Source organism: Mastigoproctus giganteus, chromosome 3 (assembly GCF_048544385.1).
Source record: "Mastigoproctus giganteus isolate SK-2022 chromosome 3, ASM4854438v1, whole genome shotgun sequence".
NCBI classification, from domain to species: Eukaryota; Metazoa; Arthropoda; class Arachnida; order Uropygi; family Thelyphonidae; genus Mastigoproctus; species Mastigoproctus giganteus.
The window spans coordinates 13,640,255-13,664,671 of record NC_143577.1 but is presented as its reverse complement, the minus strand read 5'-3'; positions in this window follow the sequence as shown (position 1 = coordinate 13,664,671).

Below are 24,417 nucleotides of genomic sequence, written 5' to 3'. Positions count from 1 at the left end.
AGAGTGAACAGTTAATTTTGGGTCTTGCATTGGCTGCCTCAGCGTACAAGCTTGATCTCGCGAACTGCACACCAGGCTATACGTATTACGATAGTAGTACTATCACTATGATGTCAGGAACAAGCTTATACGGCATCTGTAAAGCATGAGAACACGCAACTCCTTCACTCGAACATCCCTTAAAATAAATCTTTGTAATCTTCCTCAAAATTCATTCAGACCACCGATTCATATTACAGCGGATGGAAGTTTGCTTCCATAAGAAATATGTCTGCGGCTTAAACATACATTTTCAATTTATATCCTCTTCTCTCTATCATCCTAGAGATGGTACGGATGCCATAAGCATTTTTCGACATAATCCGCTGAAAGCCTTATTAAACGTCAGTAACGTTTCCAGACTCTGAAATTAGCGGCACTCAAGCCTTTCTCTGTAAGCGTACCGTTCTCTATCCTCTGAACCGCTTCTAATAGTCCACATCCTTCTAAAATGAAGCTTCCATATCCGTTTGCGATATTCAAAATGCGGCCTAACAATTTTAAAACAGGATAATCAACTTGTCCCTGTTTTCAAAAGTCCTTACTACCACTGACAAAAACCATAAACTGTCCAAACAGCCCTTGAACAGCTGAGAGAACTGAGTCGGACTCTCCAGAATAATTGCAATTTTGTCTGAGATGCGAGTGCAGTTACAGCCCATTTCAAGTCGAACTGGTCTCTCATTAGACTGGTGCTAGTTTCTATTCGAAAACGCAGGAAAAACAGCTGTAAAGAAGTTGTTCGAAGTGAACTGTTGTATACGGAATAAGAAATTAGTTTTCAAAGTATTGTGGTATACCACCAACAACCAACTGTTGAAAGCGCAATATCTTGACAACTCTTTAAGAAGGCACGTTTATTCTGCTCTGAGAATTATATATTGTTTAAATCGTGTTATCCACCAAAAACAGATGAAAAGATAAGGCAGTCATTATAAATGTTCACAAATGTAAATAAATTCAGTTGATTATGCTTAATAGTTACCTCTCAAAAAATTTAAAATCCGGTACGTTTCAATCACCGAATGTTTCAAATCCACACCATAGACAAGAATCCCTTATTACCTCGAGGTTGTCACAGACATTCTCTCAGATATGTCAGATAACCTTTACTTGCTACCTGGGAGTCTAAAACGGTGATGGAACTGATATTCTAGTGACACTCAAGTCAACTGAACCTAATTTCGGTGAAGTCCGGATGGTCTGTGACAGCCAAATCCTCTGCTTGCACCTTCACGATGGTGGGACTGTTAGTAATCCTGGGTATAACCTCCATGCAAAGCACATGGTGGGTGACTACCCAGGTGTGAACCAACGTAAGCAGGGGTCGAGGTGTGGCGCCCACACTACACGGAGGAATGCCGCCCCTCTATGTTACCAGGCAGTACTAAGTGGTAGATGACTCTCATCAACCGATGCAAAAGCACCACTTTGCTTACTGGAGGCTTGAAGTGGTGAACCCATGTTTAGTCTCTAGAGCTAAGTTCCGGTCAACACTTCCCTATCTCTTCCATCATGCAGTATGATTGATGACTTTTGAGGTTATGATGAACGTTGTGGCGAGATCCAATATTCCTTACATTTCGAGGGTACAGCTCTAAAACGGTGTTCGCAGGCCGGCCGCTAGTTAGTACACCGGACAGAACCTATTAGTAACTCTCTAGGAAGCTTCCGGATCAGCTAGTGTATAATTTTGCTACCTCTACTCTGCCAGATAGTGACTGGAGGGAGACCAAGTAGTGTGTATGCGGGGAGTATTGTCGAGGCCACGTTATATCAAGGATCTGGGTATATTCTTACCGTGTGTATGCCATATCCAAAAATTTCATTATTTCGTACAGCATATCCCACTCACTTAATCTTACTATTGAATACACCATGGATTGTCAAACTAATAGAGAAAGCTTATCTGCGAAAAGATCTAAACCTCCCAAGACGCGGTCTCAGTTAAAATCTCAACGATATCCACAAAGAATCCCGAATCCAATGGAGAAAGTCTCATACCAGTGGATACCAGCAGTTCCCAGGAAACCAAAATCTGGGTATGATGGCAAGTTTATTCTCCTCGAGAATCACATGCTTTTTAAATCCTCCTGCCAGCAAAAACAGATGAAAAGACAAAAACAATCATTATAAATGTTCACAAAACAGGAAGGAAGAAATATATCACCAATTAGTAACCCGATAAAATAAAATATGACAGGTTCTTGCGTTTGTTTTAGAATGAAAGGGAGAGATTTTTTTCAATCTGCGAAAAAATTCTGACTGATCATAACAGAGGATGGAGTCGACAACGAAGGAAGCAAGCAAAAGTCTCGCGGTTTAATTTCAAGCTTCCCAGCGTTACTGCAAAGATTTTCTTGACAACGAGTTGCACTTGTGTTGCACTACTTTCAAAAGGTTACACATTTGTATCGTCAATTAATTCTATTCTGAGATTTAATTTATTAATACCTTTCTATACATTAAAATAATTTCCCTCCAAATGATATATATGGAGCCAATGGGAGAAGAGGGATGCTGGTTACTTGGTAATACGTAACCAAAGCCTGTTTGTCTGTGGTAAGACAAACTTCTGTTTATCTAAGATGACCACGCGGTAGCATGCTTGATTTCCATATGTAACGTATTTATTTAAATAAACTAAAATGCAAAAAGGCATAATATTTTAAGATTCAATTTCTATATAATATCGGTGTACATACACCATAGACAACTCTTAAAGAAAAACCACGATCATAGCATGAAAGGCACCCACTGATGAAAAGCCAACTAGCTTTGAAACGGTGCCGTGTGAATGGTGGCGCCCACCGAGAATAAGTGACAGTAATCTTCACTAATAGAGAGAGTTACTTATTAGAGGTAGTGCAATACTTGGTATCTCGTTGTGAAGGATACAGATGAAATGATGCTTTTCACACTATGATCGTAGTTTTTATTTGTAAGAGTTGTCTATGGTGTATCTACACCGATATTATGTAGATATAGTAACGTATTTATGTATTCATAGCTGAGGAAGAGACACACACAGTGCCGAAAGCTTCTGTAAGTATTTATTGTATTTTATCAAAAGAAGAGAGCTCAGCCCCCTAGTTATTATTTTAATTTGGATCACCGTGAAACGCGAAATTTAGAAAATTACGCGTGGTACTATCTGCGTAGCAAGAGACATCTTGAGTGAATATTGTTTTTTCGTCTTTCTTATGTGAAAAGAATAAGACGCGTTTCTCAAAGAACTTGAAGGGTTTCAGATATTCATAGAACTAGTTGAAGAAGAAATTCAAGAACCTGAAATGTTAACGAACGCTACATCGTGAAATGCGAAACTGTGCAGCGTCAGCAGTGCTAACACTCTGAGTAGTTGCAAAGGTGCTTGCGAGGAACTCGACAGGTTCTCGCGCTCAATTGCTCCGAGAAAACAGTAAAAATCACTTCAGAAACCATGCCACGTAAAAATTGGAATTATTTAGGAAAGGGAAGGTAGAAAAGCTTTCAGAATTTTGAAATCATCGATTAACCGTTAAATTGTCCTATGCCGCTTTCAAATATTTATTCCCAATGATAAGCAGCAAGCTAAATTTCGTAAGTTATGAATATATATAATTACAATATTACACAATTCTCTCAACAAAAAGCTCAAACACTGGTTTTAACGTCAAAAATTTACTTTTGTACCAACAACCCCTAATGATCTCTTCGACTGTTCCAATATCATAACCGAATCCACAGTCCGTATTGATGATTCAAAAGGAAGGCAACACAAACATAAATGAAATAGGCATACTGAGTGGGAAACTTACCTTTTAGCATTCTGATTTCTTAATGCAATTCCTGGGAGCACTGCTGAGTGGCTGCCACCCGTTGGATAACTTGACACGTGTCTCGGTGAGGACAAAGAAAGTAGACCCGATCCTGTATTTACTAATATCAACAACAATCCCAAGTGTTTTTTCCCATCCTTGACTTATTTTGAACTCAAACGACATCTCCACCAAACAGAAAACCTAATTGCCGAAAGACTCGATAACTAGTAGATGAAATACCGAAAGAGAAGGGGTGGTACGCTGATTGAAAGACACCTGCCTCAGAATAACAGCGCAATGAGAATATAAAAAGATTCTGAATAGTATATCGTCTTTAAGCCATCATACATTAAGATTCGTACAGAAACTTGAGAAGAAATATCCCAAACAAGAGCATTATTTTTCAAATATTATAAAAGACGGTCTGTGCACTGGTAAACTTAACAAATCACGAAAATGACTTCTTACTGCTGTACCTGCATACAAGGATTCACACGGGACAGCATTTTGAAATCTTAAGTTCAAACTAAACGTTGCACCTGAGCAGTTCATTAAAAAATATCTTAGCACAAACCAAATATTCCCGTACAGAAGAAATTACAGCAATATTCACCTGCGGCAAACTTAACTTTCTTAAAACAGTTCACGAAAAACTTTACACCTCTCCACTTTTCTGGTTCTCAGTACTTTAATGGCTGCCCAGCTCCTGACAACGTACTGCACAAACGAATATGCGTTCTTCGTATCTTTATACTGTTATTACATGACCAGGGAAGCGAAGTGTTGTCTACCCCCGGGGACTTACACATCCACATGACACTACGAAAAATACGCCCTGCGAAAGGAGGAGGTTAAAAAAAACAGAATGAAAAACTCCAACCTCACAATAGGTACCTAAGAAAGACAAAAAATAAATCTGAAGATTGTTTCGACAGCAGCAAATTCTATTAAATAAGACGAATATATTCGTATCAAAGAAAGAAATCCAAAAAGAACTTTTTTTTCTTCGGAGTAATGCATACATTTCATATTCTGTTTATTTCCATATGCTATTTTATAAATGCTGCATTTTTGGATTGGTATATCGTAAATGGACCAATTCTGTTGCAAACAAATCAATCAGGGATTCTGATACACAGAAAAAACGAGCTATAGAAGCACAGAAAAAGTAAAAAATACATTTTCTTTCCCTGATCAGCAAGACAAGTGACGAGACGACCACTAAACCAGTCGAATAGAAAAGCTTAAAAAAAAATCAAGGTGGTGAAACGAAATGTTCTTTTTCTTCGTTTCTTTAAATAATCAATTATTACTATTTGTTAGAGCTACTGCAATGTACTGCGCACACTAAAATATATATTTTTTCCCTTTCAGTTATGGAACATATCTTAAGGAAATTGAGGTTAATGTTAAAAGAGGATGTTATGAAAATTTCTTGTACATGAAATTACTCAGAAAACTCTTCAAACTACTGTCCAGTTGTGCTGTACAATGTATATATATTAGAGATGCAAAATGGATTAGCGTATCCAGAATGTATAGTTTACCTCTATGTGAAGACTTTATTAGACTAGTTAGATTACCGTCTGTAATTTCATTAAAAATAAAAAACTGCCAATTCACAAGAGAGATCATCGAAAGCATAATATCAAACGTGAATCAACCAAATTTCAGGAACTTCAGTTTAGAAGAATGTCCGTCAAATTGTAGAGAAATGTAAGTGCTGTCTCTCTCGTCCTATTGTTTCGTTGCATATCTCATTCTATTGTTCACGTTACAGATTGTCAGAAAGAATGGAGAACTTTGCCTCCTTAGAAAAGCTAACTATTCCACATGGGATGGTGTCTACTGAAATGATGCTGGAATCTCTAACGCCAACACTAACAATCATTGTTCGAAGACAATCATTGTATGTATGTATGTGAATATCTACTCGAATATCCACTTGTCCCTATTAGACTTAGAAAGGCAAAAAGTAGAGGGAAAGTTACAGTAAGAGGGGAAGGGGAAACGAAACGATTCAGAAGAATGAAAGGGACAGTAACTCCTTCAACTCACACCACTCAAAAACTCATAAATTCCTCGAGTAGGCAACGCTTCTCCAGTAGAGAAGACTGTTGTTACCCATTCTCGGAAACTCCGTGATTATCTGGCTCCCCTAGCGACCGTTTCAAGACTATTGGTCTATCATCAGTGGGCGGGCAGGTACCCAGGTAATCGAAGACAATCACTGTGAATTTAATGTGAAAAAAAAACCATTGGACCAGATCTATTAAACCAAACAAATGAATTATAAAATTCAAATGTAAATCATAAAAAATCTAAATTTAGACGATCGTTTCAGAGCTATTGTGAATTAAATGTCAAAAAAAACCATTGGACCAGATCTATTTAACCAAACAAATTTTGAGTTATAAAATTCAAACCTATATCATGGAACTGTTTTGATGAGAACCTAAGACATCTAGATTTTTTTTATCAAGAAAACTGAATTTGTAATGAACGAAAAAAAAAAAAAAAAACCCAGGTGCAGCTTTTTTTTTTTTTCTTCGAATAACTAAAACCAGTACTTTAGATGAACCTCATCTCCAACCAAACTGCACAGAAGAGGTGGCTCTCCCCACCTTTTCAAAAACTTATCAGACCCTAAACGCCATTTTTCCAACTGTAAAAACCTTTGCATGGAAGCAGACATTGTTTGTTTCAAGTCCCAAAGAGATCCCCTGAAGGTCCCGAACCTTTTCCGTTTTCGGAGCTTTCACACATGATATTTTGCCTCTGTAATTAAAAATATCGTGAACATTTTTTTCTTGCCCAAGAGATGATCGAATTGCAAGTAAATTACCTCCTCCAACATGAACTGTCTTATCCTTAAAAATCGACAAATTCTCTTCCAAACTTCCTGCGCGAATCGACAGTAATAAAATAAATGGTACACTTTCATTTTCGGTACAAAATTCGCATAATCTGTTGCCTGTCTGACTAAATCTATACGTGATATCGTTCACTGGTATGTTTCCGTAACCAACCCTACACGAAAAATCAATACGCGATGGGTAGTTTCCGCCAATTTTTAAATTTTTAAAAAAACAACTGCGCATTATGGTTTCCTAAATTTGGCTTTTCTGGATTTTCTGAGTTAAACAGTGCCCAGTAGAGTCGTTTTAAACCACCCTTAAAAGGATCTATATCTTTCTCCCTTAACTGCGTGCACATATCCCGAATTTTTTTGTAATATATAGGAATTGTCTCTGCTTTTGGCCCTAGATAATTGACGCCTTTAATTAAGGCTGTATTAAATCCCATAAAATATTTTGTCAGTACCGCTACTAAATGGTTAGATTGCACCATATTAGCCACATCCAGCAGCCTCTTACAGCTACACCTCAAATTAATTTTTGGAATACTTATTCCCCCATCTTCCCACGGTAAAAATAAAAATTTCTGCGCTATTTCTTGCCGTTTTCCTCCCCATAGAAACTGAAATGTTGGAACTTAAAATCGTTTCATTGTCCTAGCTGTGATTCCTGTTATAAACACCGTGTATAAGATTTTAGGAAGAATTACGGTTCTAACAATAATGGATTTGTTCTCAAAAGAAAATTGTCCCACTTCCCACTCTTTTAAACTTTCCCGTATTTTAGTGGTGAGCCCTCCTACAGGTAGCATGGGACTCTCTCTAAACGGAACTCCCAATATTTGGATCGATTTATTCGACTCCACCTCTCGTTGTGGTAAAGGCAGATGTACCCATTCCCCTAACAATTTGATCCTCTTGTCTTCGTTTATGTTTAACCCCGACTTCTTACCAAAAGAAGTAACGATTGACATAAATTCTTCCACCGCATAACTCGTAGTGAGAGTGGCGGTAACATCATCCGCATACACTATACATTTACACTGTTCTGCCGGCTTTGGCAACGGTATCCCCTGAATGGCCTCAGTTCTGTCTATTCTTCCCAGTAGTGGTTCTAGAGCTAACGTAAAGAACAAAGGACTAAGCGGACATCATTATTTTACTCCCCTTTCAATTTTAATGTTTTTCGAAATTTCTCCATTTACCAAAAGTCGTGTATTACTACGTGTATATAGATTTCTCAGGACTGTAAACAACTGAGATCCTACGTTCGTATCTTTAATTATAGAGAAAAGGTAGTCGTGGTCGATTCTGTCGAAAGCCTTTTCTAAGTCGATTGCCACTAACGCTAAATTGTAACTCTTTCGTTTCCGATATTCTAATATGTCTTTTAATAGCCAAAGGTTATATTCTATCCGCCTCCCCGGTATACCGTAGCACTGTGTGCTTCTAACTATCTGGGTTACGTCGCGTTTTAATTTAGTTGTCAAAATCTTTGCAAATATTTTATAGTCACAATTAGCCAACGTTATAGGTCTCCAGTTAGCAATTTTCGTTAAATCCCGTCCATGCTTCGGAATGAAAGAAGTATACGCATTTAAAAAGCCTTCGGGTACAACCCCTTCCTGAAAAAATTTGTTAAAGACGGCCAGAAGAATAGACGCTAACAAGTTCCAAAATTTCTTATAAAATTCAACCCCCAAACCATCCGGTCCCGGCACGCGTCTTAATTTACATGATTTTAGAGCCACGGTTAGATCCCCCATAATTATTTCCCTGTCCTGTAATGCTTTTTGCTCGGGTGTGAATTGTCCAATCGTCCAAATGGAGTTGTCTCTCTCTTTTTTTTTGCAAAGCGAGCTCTTTTTCATAGTAGTTTACAAAACTATTCATAATAGTTAGCGTTGTTGAATGTGTGTTATCATCGTCTGTAATTTCCTGAACAGTTTTGGCTAAATTATTTAATCTTAGTCTTCTTTGGTAAAACGCAGCTGAAGGACTATCAGCCTCCCTAAATTTCAGCTGTATTTTTCGCTCCTTTTCTTTCTCTTCTTCCAATATTATACCGTCAATAATCGCTTGTACTTCCGCTGTTGCACTTTCATCCCCGCACCGGTGGTAAATTCTTTTTTCTTGTAGGAGATCTTTCAGTCTATTTCTGCGTTGTTCGTTTCTTTCCTTAATTTTGGAGTAATAAAATGATTTAGCACTTTCTTTAATTTTCGCCAACATTTCCCACTCATTTCTACCTTGCTCTACTATCTGTTTAATAACTGTTGTAAAGTCCCAGTCCTCTCTCTCCAGAACTGCTGGGTTGAGCTTCCAATAGCCATTACCCAGACTAACGTTCGTAAATAAATCTCCCTTCCACATTACTGCCAAGTGATCTGAAACTTGTCGACCTCCCGCAAATTTCACATGCCGTATCATTGTTATTTTATCCTTCAACTGACTTGTTGCATAAATGCGATCTATCCTAGTTCCTATATTCTCGGGCTATTCTCGTGGCCGCTCGTTTCCCCGGATTTTTTTCCCTCCAGACGTCTACCAAGTCTAATTTAGTACAAACCTCGATTAATTCACGAACCCCTCCTGTACCATGATGCGGGTGGATTTTCAGCTCCATCCCCTCATGGAAGAACTTGTCCTCGACCTTCTCCTCCTCCAGAACCCCTACTGCGTTTGCGGTAGAGTCTCTGGATATCCACTACATATCGGAAGATACAGACTACAAACCAGCTATGCCTTGCAGCCATCATAATCAGCAACCCGGACCTAGTTTTGACCAGCCTTGATTCCTTATGCACCTCGCACCTGGCTGCTGCTACTGTGGAAGGCTGCTTTGGCCGCATCTCAGTCCTTACATCATACTTTCACTTCGGCACTGACATCCACCCGCATATTGCCACCCTGGAACGGGCTCTTGACCTGCCTGATGATTCACATGTTATCATCGCAGCCAACTCCAATGCACATTCTACTAGTTGGCACAATGCTACCACTGATGCTAGAGGTGATTTACTTGATGAATTTATTGCTGCCCCCGGATTGGAGATCGCTAATCTACCAGGTCAACCTTCCATCTACTCCTCAGGAACCGGGAAATCCAACTTGGATGATACCCTTATAACTCCTTCCCTCAGTAATTGTCTGCAACAATAGCAGGTGCATGAATATGCCACCACCAGTGATCACTGCCTTATCGCATACTATATTACTGATCAAATTACCCCTCGCCAAATCTACATGCATGATACTTCTAGGTTCCCAATAAGATCGGCTAATTGGGCCATTTTTGATGAGATCATTCGGGAAGCCACCTGCGGTCCCTCTGTCCTCAATAGGTATCACTCTATGAATAGTACCCAAAAAAACAGATTTTGTTCAATCATTGCTCTGAAAGCCTAATAAGCATCGATGAAGAAATGTTCTAAATGTCCAAGGTTCGTCCCTTGGTGGTCGCAGGATCTTATTAACCTACGGAATGATCCCAAGCATGCACGGAGAGCATACCAGCGTAAACGCAGAACTCAGCCTCCCCACATTGCTGAGCGATACAAAGAAAGATTCAGAGAATAGATATAGGTGAGAAAAGACACAGAGAATACTGCAACAGGATTTACCATGCCAAACAAAACTCATGGCGCACACTGGTAGAGACAGAAGGGAAGTGGAACCCTTGAGTCCTGGTGCATTAACTTGTCAGGAACAAAATTAGGTCTACAGACATCATCAATTCCATATGCAATCATGGCTCTCCTGAGACAAAACATTGGCTGGACACAATGAGAGCAATCAGGGCCACTGATTGCTCTCAACTGCCTCGAGAGGTACTTCTCTAACCGACGTCTCACCATCAAAACACAGTTCCATTCCATCACCCAGAAACTTACCAGAGGCTGTCCCCAAGGTCCTTGGTCCAGCAGTGTGGAATATGATCCTGGATGACTGACTTCTGAGGATATATCCCAAAGTCAGACAAACTTCTTATGCCGACGACCTTGTCATCGTCGTTGAAGGACCTACGAGAGCTACAATAGAAACTAGGACCAGTGCAGTACTGTCTGCCCTTTCCGAGTGCGCTGAGAACAATAACCTTTCAGTCTCTACTGAAAAGAGCAAAACCCTTCTACTGAAATGAAAGTTGGATGTGAGGAGGCCTCCGACCATCCGTTATAAAAGGCAATCACTCAAAAACCAACGCACTGTCAAATATCTGGGTATTACACTGGATGACCGAGGAACTTTCATTCCCCACCTATGGTCCAACAAAGAGAAAATTACAGCCTTCTTTTCCATGCTGGCACGCTTCACATGCAAAGACTGGGGCCTCAAAGGCCGGGTTTTACATCTTCATTACTCAGCTGTATTTATCCCCATTGTCACATATGGCGCCGCAGTTTGGTATAACAGGATGACGATAATAAGAATGCAACGTCTGATCCTTCAGGTCCAGCGGCTTATGATGCTGTAAATGACTCGTGCATGTCGGACCACGTCAAACGCTGCACTACAAGTTCTTACTGGATGCTTATCCCTAGATCTCCATGTCATATACTTCGTCCTCTCTCATGCCATCAAGAAGAATAATGAGGTTGAAATACTCACAATTAAAACACGTACAGACACTAACATGAAACATGAGATGACCCGTATGTGGACTGAACTGGTTTCCCTATGGCAGACACGATGGAATATCTCATCAACAGATGAAATGACTACATTCTTTATTCCGATTGTCACATTCCTCAACAAACGACGTTGCAACTGGTTCTACCCTAATGTCTACACGACCTTTCTTTTGACTGGCCATGGATCATTTAAAAGGCGTCTTCTCGACTTTGGTCTGGCTGAGGATGCTTTTTGCATCTGTGGAGAGTCAGAGGACTGGAACCACGTGATGCACTCCTGTCCGATCTATCTTGACCACCGCAACGAACTTCTTCTGGCCCTCAATGCTCCGACAATCCATCCAGAGGGTAGGGTATTGGAATCAGAAGACGCCTACAAAGCATTCTCGACCTATGCCACCGCAATCTTCAACAGACGCCGCTATCACTCACAACCACCAACTGGCACACCTATGACTACTGCAGCTCATTTTGTCGACTAGCTTCCCCACTGCCAATCACACCAGAAATTAAATAACTTGTCAGCCATAATGATATACCAAACCCAGTAATGATTCTCTACTTCACAGGATGCACCATTGCAATCACGTCACCAAATTTCTATAATGGGGCCACTGCCTCATTTTTTTTTCTTTCTGTCCATCCACAGTAACTTCAGCTTCCCCTGCAATGCTCCAAGCTGTTTTTATTTATCCATACCAGCAGCTGAGATATATCGATTTACGTCTGTTGAGCCATATGGATATGTGGCTCAACAGATTAATAAGACGAAAATCGATGAAAGAGGTGATGCTGATCTTCTTTGGAATTGGGATAAATGAGGACCTCAACCAATCGTTAGGTACTGTGCCATTCGGATATATATTTTATTGAACATTTCGGTTAGAACTTTCAGATTTTTTTCATCTAGAAGATTCACTATTTCAATTGGGATTTGATCTGAGCCGATGGCTTGCCACTCCAAGAGCATATTTTACTTCAAACCGTAGAATTTCAAGGCCTTCCTCCACAGGTACTTCAACAATTACATCCTGTCTGGCATAATCTAAAAAGCATCTTGATGTAAGTTTCCTACATCTTCTTTCTGTCGTCACCTCTTAAAACTAATTGATTCTGGGTAATCGTTGTTGTGTATGGAATCCTTCTGTTCGTATTTCCTGTTAATTATTTTCTTAATTGACACTTTATTGCATTTGCATCATACGACTACATAGTGAACCCTGAAGTAGGTGAATTAGCATCGTTTTAGTGAAATCTCATATTGCAAAACCTTCACAACGAGTTGCCCTGATACTGAACTATTTCGAATAAGCAACGCTTTACCAATTTAAGACTAATGTTTCTTATCCAGGGCGGATACCACCACACAGACGATAAGGTTTCAAAGGTTATTGGCATCTCCTCGCTGAGCGGGTATGTACGTCGGCGTTGCAATAATGGATAAATTCAAGGGAAAATTTAGTTGAACCCCAAGCAATTTCTCTCTAAATTTCAAAAAGCTTTAGGTCATGTTTACAAGAATGATCTTCTAAATAAACTACATAATCTTATGGTTTGTCAACTGTTTCTTGTAATTGGGTATCAGTTTTCTCTCTGACCGCTCATTGTGGGTGATTGTTGTCGGCTCTGTCTTCTAACTTTTCCAGTAAAGCTCGTGTTCTCCAAGGTTCAATTCCTCCTTCCTCTCTTTTCCTCTTGTATATTAATAACCTTCTTCCATTGACCGGAAATCGTATCCATAGTTTTCCTGTTGACAGCCATTGCATGCCACCTTCCAGTTTGCAAACCTTGCTCAGCTCAAACAGCCTCAATTTGTTGAACACCCACCATCAATTCCTTAAATTGCTGATCTCTAAGTAATTCGTGGGGCCACGATACCGTAATTAATTTCAATCCTTCTAATACTCAATCTTGTCGTATATCTCGCTAAAGCGATTCTCCTGCCCATATGCTTAACTTTGATGACAATCTGGTTTATAGGCAAGATTATATATCTCTATTGGAGATTACCCTAACTTCTAATCTCTCTTAGCATAAGCACATTACAAATATTGCTTTCACTAGATCTAACAAACTAGGTTTTCTCTTTCACTCTCGCCGTTACTTTTCTTCCAAACAGGTGTTCACTCTGTAGAAATCGAAAATCCGCCCTACCATGGAATATTGTTTCCACATCTGCGGCGGTGCCCCCAAAACTTCTCTCAGATTCCATTCAGAAGTGGGCAGTTAGGTTGATTAATGACTCATTTCTAACTGAGTCCCTCCGCTCTCTGTCTCAGAGACGTTTGTTTCTGCTGCATGCATTTTCTATGCATACTTCCATGGGCACTGTTCTTTCGAATTGGCTTCTATAATTCTTGCTGTCTCTTCCAAAGAATTCTGAACACGAGCCACAACCAATCAGCATCTTTTTTCTGTTCAACTCCAAACTTACAGATTTCGTCTTCCTCATTTATTTATTCACTTTCGTTTACTGAAACAACGTCCCTTTATACCTATTTTTTGAAAAATACAGTCAACAGAAGTTGAAGTCAGCAAATATCTTCTTTCATCTTCTCAACCTCCAACCAATGGATGGTAAAAAAAAAGTAAAGTGCAGCCATTATCAACCCACTGCAGGGTGGAAGCCTCCTCAACAATTCATGCTGAGGGAAATGGACCATAATCTACCACGCTGGTCCAGTGCGGGTTGGCAGATTGACCGTATTCAGCAGTCAGGGGCTTGAACCCCGGTCTACTCAAAGAGCGTGTGCTACTGCACTCCCGCTCCTGCCCACTCGGCTACGGAGGCCTGGTACTAAATACTATAGATTCTAATACCTCTCGTTTTTGGGATTTTCATTAAAAAACATACAGCATTTTGTTTTTAAAGTTTTAATAATTTATGTATTAATAAAAATTAGCAAAAATATTCTTTAATGAGTAAAATCTGACATCTATCGGTTTCTTAAGCGAATCTTTCACAGGCTTAGATTTTAGATAAATGTCACATAGATGAGTATTGTCTGGACTACAAAAATTTTTTTCAGCAACATGTTCCTGTTTGAGATCAGACAGCAATTCATTGATCGAAAAATTTGTTACTTATCAATGTCACTCTAAACTACAAACATACCATTATCCCTAGTAAAATCTCTATTTAACTTCTATATGCATTTCCTTAAGGCTTTAACTATGTCCAATTTAAGTCCTGGACTTAGCTATTCATTCACCTTGTCAGTCATGATAAGTCTAATAATAGCTAACTGAATTTTCTCTGACTTCTTTTTTCGAGTTCTTAACAATTCTGCTTGCAACACCCCATATTTCCTTTTTGATTCCATGACTCTGTTTACACACATTAATTAATAGAGGCATCCTCACATTTTGATCGCATGGATGAATACGAACGGTTGCTGATTCGTTTCCTTTTCTTTAATCCATTTCAACAGATCCTCGTTCATTCAGAAGAGCATTTTTAGTTACAGTGTAGTTCTTTCATCAGAAAACCGTATGAAACCCAGCGGTAATACTTTTTTAATAAATGAATATATTATTTTTTAACGTTTAAAATGGTCTTACAAGATGGACTTGCATTATTCATTAATATAATTTGCATCGGGTGACGTAAGATCAGTAGAAACAGGAGAAAACCTTACTCGTATGAATGACTTTTTGTTAAACATACGCATATATTTCAGCCTGAAGGCGTGCACAGCCTTTTTCATTTATTACATGCTTTTAAAGGCCTTTTTTTCTAATTAAATATTAGGCACTTTGTATACTGATTTGGTAAATACCTTTTCCTCTTGTTGAGTCCAGGCGTGATTCTTTATGTTATGCAGAAATGAAGCTCATCACACCAATTTCTCCATATGATGATCTTCTCATAATAAGAACTTCAATTAATAATATTCTCATGGAATTTGAAAACTATCTCAACCAGTTCGGATGAAAAATAAAATCAGAAAATTTTCAATTTATGATATTCACTTTTGTACCTTCATGCATTGCTGCAGCCACTAAGATTTAATCTACCTGTGCAATGCTCGTTTCTCAAGTGCAAAAATGTTTCCTTCACAGAATTTTGCAGATTTGGCACCACTTTCGAACAAATGGTGTCAACACAAGGTTCAGTAGCATCTTTGAAAGTCTCAGCTTTTAGACAAAGTGGGAACTTACAGGTAAGTGGCAGATAGATCAGCGTTGTCCCATCGATGTTGAGGATATTTCTGGGTAAGAGATCAGGCAGCGATTTATTGATCGACAAACGCTTTCCTAACACTAACTTTCCACTACATACTTTTCGTATCCCCATTCATCACACTTTTTAAAAACTATGGGACATCTGTTTAAGTTTTTACTAATGTCCGATTTAAGCCTTGTAGCTTAATGGCCCTCTCACTGAAGTTAGTAATTTTTAGACTAAATATAAATTTTCTCTAAGACCGCTTTTCTCAAGTTCCTAAATTTTTGACTGCTACCCATATTTTCTTTGTGATTTCATTATTGTGCTTACACAATTTAAATATAGACCCATTCTCACACGTTTTCGTTTCGTTTCATCATTTTCAATAGGTCCACATTCATTGTGAAGAGAATTTCTTTAGCTGCACGCCGATCCCGACAACTGTAGTACACAAATTAATCATCTTTCTCTATCTCACAGATAAGCATGCTGTGTTGGTTCTTCTCCAATAGTTTCAAATAAGCACTAGTTTCCAGTGCTCTACTACAGTGAAATTCTGAGCAAACTACTTATAGAAGTTGTGCCAAAAAAAGTGGAAGCCAAGATTAAAAATTCTTATGAAAATTTCGATAGTGTGGTACTGTTTATAAAAGTGAAGAGGAATTCGGATAAAAATTTTCCGAGGAAACTAGTACAGAAATAAATCCATTGTAGCCATATTTGTTGATATTTTACGCGAACGTTTTAAAATGAGCTACTGGTGTTGGATTCATGGGTTTTTGCTGCCAGCATAATTAAATGTGATTATATAATGCGGCAGTTTTAGCTGCTCAGAAACAACCTTTGCATTTTCAACGATTTGGTTCTCAGTGAATTACAATCAAGCAGGTGGATACGATAATTAAATATATTGCGAGTTTATGTGTTCGTAAGTAGTCTATTACCAGAGCATCTGTTTGTGAGGGCATAGTTTGTATTACTGCCAGCATTAACACTATTGCATCATCTAATCAGTTTAGCTTCTTAAAACATCTTAGTTTCATGCAGGCAATTTACATTACTGTCTATAACTCGATAGCCTCAATACGATCACTTGTGCCTGGGATTGAAAGCTGTTTGCAGAATGCAATACGTTATAAATGCTTTACTTGGATTCAGAGGATTAAAAAGTTTACACAATTGTTAATAATATAATAAGGCAATGACATGTATAATACTATTATAAAATGTATAAATTATAAGTGGATAACTTGTATATCTGAATACTCAATTGTGAGGTTTTCTCTTAGCCGATACAGCGGGTGAACAGCTAATTTTGGATCGTCCATTGTCTGCCGCCTTGTACAGGCTACATCTCGAGATCTGCACATCAGGCTACACGTATGATCAATATAATGCCTGGAACAAACTTATACGGCATTAGCAAGGCACCAGAACACGCCATTCATTCACTTGCACATGCCCTAATCTCCTTGACATTTATTCTCCCATCTCCATTCCACCAGATGGCACATTGTTCAAATAATAAATAACTCTGTGGCTAAAACATATATTTCCAATTTATGCCCCTTGTGTGTATCGTCGAACAGCTGGACGATACTCCGTTAGCACTTTACCCATTTAATTCAATAAAAACCTTTAATTCGGCCCTGGACTGATTGTGCAAAGGTAGAATTTTTCCCAGCGTGGCCTTTTCTTGTTAACAGGAGTGACTGCTTCTACAGGGATAGGATACACTTAAATAGACTATTTTTGATGCTATCGAGGGAGTGTTGGGTTGGTCGGAAAACTGATACTTTGGGGGGAGGGGGATTCACAGACTAACAGCAGTCGCAAAAGTGATTCTTGCACCGCTATTGGAATGAGCAGCAGCCTGGAAAGGAAGTTGCTGGGTTTTCAGGATCTGCTCGAAGTCACTGTCAAACAAGTAAATACATGGGCTGAGTAGGGTAACAAAGACTAAGAACAGATGCATGTATACTTGTATGCACACCAATGCTAGAAGTATAGTAAATAAATTTGATGAATTTGGGTGCTGGTCAAGATATCAAAGGAGGATATTGTGTTGGGATATCAGAGAGGTTGTGTCACACAGATATGAAGACGTGGTAAGCAGATACGACGAAACGTTTGACTTATTTATATACATATCTTAGTCGAACTGAACCGTGTATAGTGAGGTATAAATAAATGAGCAATTTTTCAGTCAAGAGATTCAGTGAAATATTTCAGTAAGGTTAGATCGCAGTCACAAGGTAAAGCTATAGAAAGTCAAAGAAAACGATAATGAAGTAATGTGGACTTGGCTTTTAATTTCAGTTTTCGTATACATAACCAATTAATTGGGAAATATTTGACAAAAATTGCTTAAATACAAATAGTACAGCATCTGTTGAAGCTTCTTTCAATCCACTCTTGAACACTCCAGCGGTGATAGGCGGGTGCATCAACAACGTCGCTTAAAATCCAGCGTTGGCACAGAGGTGCATGGGTCCATTAGATCCGCTATGTAATGTTTCCTGAATTTCGATTTCCTTTTGGCTGACAAGTGTCTCCCTTTCCTTGCAGGTTCTGACACATCATCAAGAAAGCTAACCTAAACGTTCTCCGAAAGACATTTTTCGCTACAAAAACACAAAACATGTATATATTATTTGGATAAAACAGTTCCAGCAACCGCACAATGCTGATGCCCGATGTTTTAAGCTAATTTATATTTTTTACGTAGTTTTACAATTCAAATGGATATCAAGCAGCAGACCCTCTTCTGGAATGACAGTGATAATCAAATTTTATAGAATGAACGAAATCAGCAACAGCAGCCCAACATTCTATGGAATGAATCGAAGCAACGTTCCGTAAAGCATACCCAGACTAGGTATTCACTCAAGCAGAATATGATGCTCGGGAAAGACAAACCCTTCTGAAATTTTATAACAAGAACATAAAAACCTCGATATGACCATCTCTAGGAGATGGTCATTGCAAGGGGATTAATACCACTTTCGAAAAATTATTCCATTACACATTTTGTAATGCTCACCACTTTTCCCTAGTTCCGGAGAAATTATTTTCAATTCTACACTTCCAACAGCATTAATACTACTCTGAAATGCCTATGGAACGAGTATTCAACTTGGCTCATGGCGTATCAATAATCCATTGTAAGAATATGCTTAGCATCGTGCACCCTTACCGGCTGGTATCCCTAATTTCTGTCTGAAAATTGGGAAATGTCCAATCCACCTTAACCATTAAATATTATGCTAATACATGAAACGTACTATAGAAAGAATTACAGAATAACATAGGAAAAAAATTTCGATACAATTCGGTACAAGTACCTCTTTCGCCAATTCCAGCATATCTCTTACGTCTGCCAACCTAATACCTTTCTTGGAGTTTATATCAAAGTTATGGATCATCGATAGCCAGTCGATCTAGTAAATACACATCTGAGGGGGTTTTTGACAAGTGCAACACGAATTTTATTCTGAAGACTTGAGTATTAGCCAGTTGACGATCGTATTTTGTCTAATAAGCTATCTCTCGCTCCGTGTGCATGAAGAAATTACTACTGAAATGTAGTTTAATCCATTCGCTCTCCCCCTAAGAGGGTTCTTCAAGGAGCTCCCTCTTGGTACTGCTGGTTTCATTCATCTGGGCTGAATGAGGTACCAGGAGTTTGAAGGATCAATGGTGAAGTACAACCAGTACAAGTGGACATGTGTTATCGAAAGGGCGGCTCTTAGAACGTCAGTTCAACTCCTCTCCGTGTCACTAGGCAGGACGGTACTACTCTCAGTGGCCCTGGTATGTGGTTGACTGTGGTTTGCGTTCGTTGTGTGTGTGTGTGTGTGTGTGTGTGTGTGTGTGTGTGTGTGTGTGTGTGTGTGTGTGTGTGTGTGTGTGTGTGTGTGTGTGTGTGTGTGTTGTTCTGGACAACTTGACTACCCTGAAGCATCTGTCACTTGGAAAGCTGCTTCTGAGTATTCGTCCTTACCACGGGAAGGTGAGAAAATCCAGTAGATGCTTGTCCCGTCTCAACATAGACTGTCCAACCCACATATTCTCTTCGGGGGTGGGGCATTCCAGAGAAGAAAAAACTCGCTTTATACAAAATCATTATCCCCGTTTTTGTAAATAATACTTCGTAAACCAATCATTTGTATTATAAATGTTCACACCATTCTAAGTTAACATACATTTGTACAATCAATGAAATGACTCCACACGAATTGATGACGTTTTTTCATCCACTGGACCATACCTCCATCGCCCACACAAGAAATAAATAAGAGCCGCCAACATCACCCGAATCAGTGAAGAGACTGACCATAGCTCAGAAAGAGGGATTAAGGGGCTTGACAGTCCCTATCGAGCAACGAAAGAAAGCGACAGCTAATCAGAAGGATTACTTCCAGAGAAACACAGCACCAACCTACCAGCCCCTAAGCAAGATAAACAAGCGGCATACCCCACTCAATCTAAAGGAGGAGATCCCTCCCTTCAGATGACAGAATCAAAGATAGGATTGGCAAAGAAGAAATTCCATGGTAGACATTACAATGACCTCCATAAACGGTACATGAATAAAACGACTTGAAACACATGACTCACGAGCCGGTCGTTCTAACCCGAGATTGAAGGACTCGTGATCGCTGTCAAGACCAGATAATCAACACCAGTAACTATTCCCAATGTACCCCACATCTAGAAAAGGTTTTTTTTTTTTTAATTCTCTTCTGAGTTTAACATTATTACATCTTTCATTAATGGATTACTATATTTATTGTATGTTTGTTTTTTTAGTTGTAGTAATAAATGAATAAATATTTTACAAATCCCGTTTATTTAAAAAAAAATCTGCCGAAAATTAAACAAAAATACATTATAGACTGAAAACTTAGTGATGAAAATCGTTTAAATGTGGAATTTTTTAAAGTGCACATGCGCGTAGATCTTTGCATATTATGTGTATAAATTGTTTCAAAACTTTTCAGAAATATTTAACAATTAAAAAAATATATAATTTTACTCTTACCCAGCTTTATGCTGAGTTTTTAAATAAATAACTGAAGGAGCGTGTGATATCAAGGAAAAAATCACCCACTCTGAAGAAAAGTTACTTTAAGAGAAAATGAGAAATTCCTGTTTTTATACGACAGTGACGTCACAGTTGCTAACGTTTCAATTTCAGTGGGGGAAAAAGAAACGGTTGTAAGTGACTAAGGCGTTTTGTACCTAGAATTCAAAATGCAGGTTTTATATAAAATGAAAAATAAAAAGTTTCTTATTAAAAATATAATTATTAAATGTTTAAAAGTGCCTAGAAATTAACGTTTACGTAATTAACCATAATGTATCCTATATCTTGCTCTTTTGATCTGAAAATGAAAAATTAAAATGTTTTTATAGGGCTCTGCCTGTACATTTATCCGTTCGAGCTGGCAGACTGTTGTCTCCTTAATGAAAATTCAAAGAGTAGATCAAAACCACGTGGAGTCATCTTTTCCTGTGTTGGGGAACGACACGGGACTCGTCTTCTTTGGGAAGAGAAGAAGCTGCAGAAAACGATCTTACAAAATTATCTGCCAAGGCAACTACGCACTTGTTAAAATGGGGAGGAAAAATTTTGAATATCGACTTCATTCTTCAGTTTTGATTTCATCTTTCATCAGAAACACTTCTGATTATCTATTTTCTTAAAACAAAGCGGCGAAAACTAGTTACATTAAAAACTGAGTAACATGCTTGTTAATTTTTTTAAAAGTAAAAAAAAAAAATGAAAAATATATTATCAATTTAACGTTGACTACAAAATTTATAAAATATTTTAAAATATATTACAAATTACATTTTAATTACTATAACTACTGTCTCCTTAATTGCCTAGAAATACAAATGTATGTATGTATGTAAGTCGTAGGTTGCCGACCTCCTCTATCTGAATCTCTAGCTTTCATGGAAGACACTAAATTTATAATTTAGAAGAGGCAAAACCAAAAAGCCCCCATAACATCTCATCCTGTCAGCGCGGAGGCCTCAACAATCAGATCTCTGTCTTCTAATTTTTCCAGTAATGCTGGTGTTCTCCAACGTTCAGTTCTTTCTTCCTCACTTTTAGTCCTCGTAGTAGTAGTAGTAATGGAGTATTCGATGCAAAAAGCAAGCGTGTGAGTTTATGCAGCATCAGCCAAAAATTACAATAAATAAAAATAAAAAATCGCACATCTATTCCCCCTAAAAATGTCCAGTTTCTCCTAGAATTTATTTAAGCTATCGACTTTCTCGACAGATGGAAGTGTGTTTCAGCAATTAACAACCGTTGGCTAAAGGCAAATTTCCGAACATCTATTCTACAACAGCCTTTTCTCAATTTCAATTCGTAATGCTAGCAAGCGTAAGAATCCCAGCGTGTCAACCTATTCAAGGCCTTATAAACCTCAACCAGATCACCTCATAGGTGCTTACTCTCCAGTCGCTGAAATTTACAGGATTTAAGCCTTTCTTGGTAAGAGCACCCCTTTTGTTTCCCCTCACCATTCTAGTTGCCCTTCTCTGTACACGTTCAAGCAATTCTACGTCCTTCCAAAAATGAAGCCTCCAGACCTGTACTCAAGGCATGACCTGACAATTGCCTTATACAAAGGAATAATCACTTTTCCCTACTAGCAAAATTCCTGTATACCATTGACAATACCGCATGACCTGCTCTGGCGGCCTGTTTGAATTGCTCAGAAAACTTCATATCTAACTGCACTATTCCCAGATCTGCTTCATTTTCTACCACCCTAAGTGCAGTACCACATCGTTTGTACGTTTCTCTGGGCTTCTTTCTATCCATATACAGTACTGTACGTTCCATTTGTTAAAGTTACTCTTCAGTTGCCACTTCTGAGCCCATCTGTCCAAATTTTCTAGATCCTGTTGCAGTGGCGCACAGCCATTACTGTCATCAACAACCCTGTCAACCTTTGTATCATCTGAAAACTTCAATATTATGCCTGATATAACTTCGTCAATATCATTGGTAAATATTCAAAACAACAGTGGGCCAAACACCGAACCTTGGAGGCCTCCACTAATGATATTATTCCTCGAAGAGCAGCGTTAATTGATTACCACTCTCTGTCTTTTCCCACCCAACCACTCTTTTATCCATTGTAGCATCTTACTCTTAATACCATACTGCTCCAATTTGTACAGTAGTCTTCCATGTGCAATAATGTCAAAAGCTTTTCTGAATTCCAAGTATATGATATCAAAATTATTTTTGCATCCAGTTCCTTTGTAACCACATCATAGTATCTAATCAAATTTGTCAGACAAGAACCTTCCCTTAACAAACATATGCGTGTCTGAAATCGAGCTGCAGTCTTGTCTAGATCTTGCGTTACATCTTTAACCACTGACTCCATTATTTTCCTCGAAACAGAAATTTCTTATCAACCTGGTCTGTAATTACTCGTGTCACCCTTAGATCCTTCTTTGTGAATTGGAGATACATTTGTGCATAAGCAGTCAGTGGGAACTTCCCCTGAGTCATAGGATGCTCTCATAATTATGGCTATGGGTTTGCTTATTTCCTTTGCCGCCTCCTTTAATATAACTGGAGAGATTCCATCCAACCCAGGTGTCTTTCTTATGTTTAACTTCAAAAATTTCTCATCCACGTTGCTCGAAGTTATTACAAAACCATTAAGCACCCTTTTACAATTTGATGAACATCTGGCCCTCCTTGATAACTTCTCATGTGTGAATGTAGATGAAAAAATATTCATTTAGTTTGGCAGCTATCTGATATTAATCATCTACGGTCAAACCACTGATAGCAAGTGGATCGATCTGATTCATCCTCTTGCTTTTATAGCTTATTTAAGTAAAGAAGCCCTTGCTATTTTTCTTAGCACCCTTGCCAGATTATGATAAATCTTTGGCAAATATTTATCATAATCTGCCTTCGATTGCATACCTCCGTTGTGATTGATTACACTCTACTCTATACCTGCCATAGGTTTCGGTGTCATCTGATAATTTATATGCATCCCAAGCATATTTCTTGTCTGCCACGAGTCTCATTAGTTCATCTGACATCCATTTAGGCCTAAACCTTGAACAATATTTCTTAATCGGTAGGAAAAGACTTGTATCTTCCACGATTAATTCCTTGAATGCGGCCCACTTCGAATTAGCTGTTGGTCACATAATCATCTAGTCACACTGAACAGAATTTAAAAAAACTGTCGAGACCACTGTAGTCACCTTTACTTAAACAACACCCTTCTCTTTACCCCTGATGATAATTTTATCTTTATGTAAATACTACATCAGTGCACGATGACCAAAGCCACCTAGTTGTTCCTTAATCTGTAAATTCTTTATACACAAATAATAATAGCCGATAAACAGATCAAAACTACCCTATCTGATTGCCTGTCGAACATACTGCCACAGAATATTATCCTCCGATAAATGCACAAAAGTCTTGTTAGTGTGGGAGTGACCAATCAACAGGTTCCAGTCAATATCTGGGAAGTTAAAATCCTCCATTATAACACAACGCGATTTTCTGGCCCACTCTGTTTCTCTGCACAATTGTTCGTTGTACGTATCCGTCATTAGGCTTATAACACACTCCTACTCTTGTTTTTGCTTTACCAGTGCTTATGACACAACCAGAATGACTCAACATTACGCTGTCCATCTATGTCAACTGGATGCATTTCCTTAGATGTCATGTTTTTCTTAATTAACAGCATAACCACTCTTCCCTTACTAACCTGTCTGTATGCATTGTACTCCCCAAATTCCAATTCTGCACTGTTTATATCCGCGTGACACAACCTCTCTGCTTTTAATGTCTTGACCAGCACTTCAAATTCATCAAATTTATTAACTATACTCCTATCATTGGTA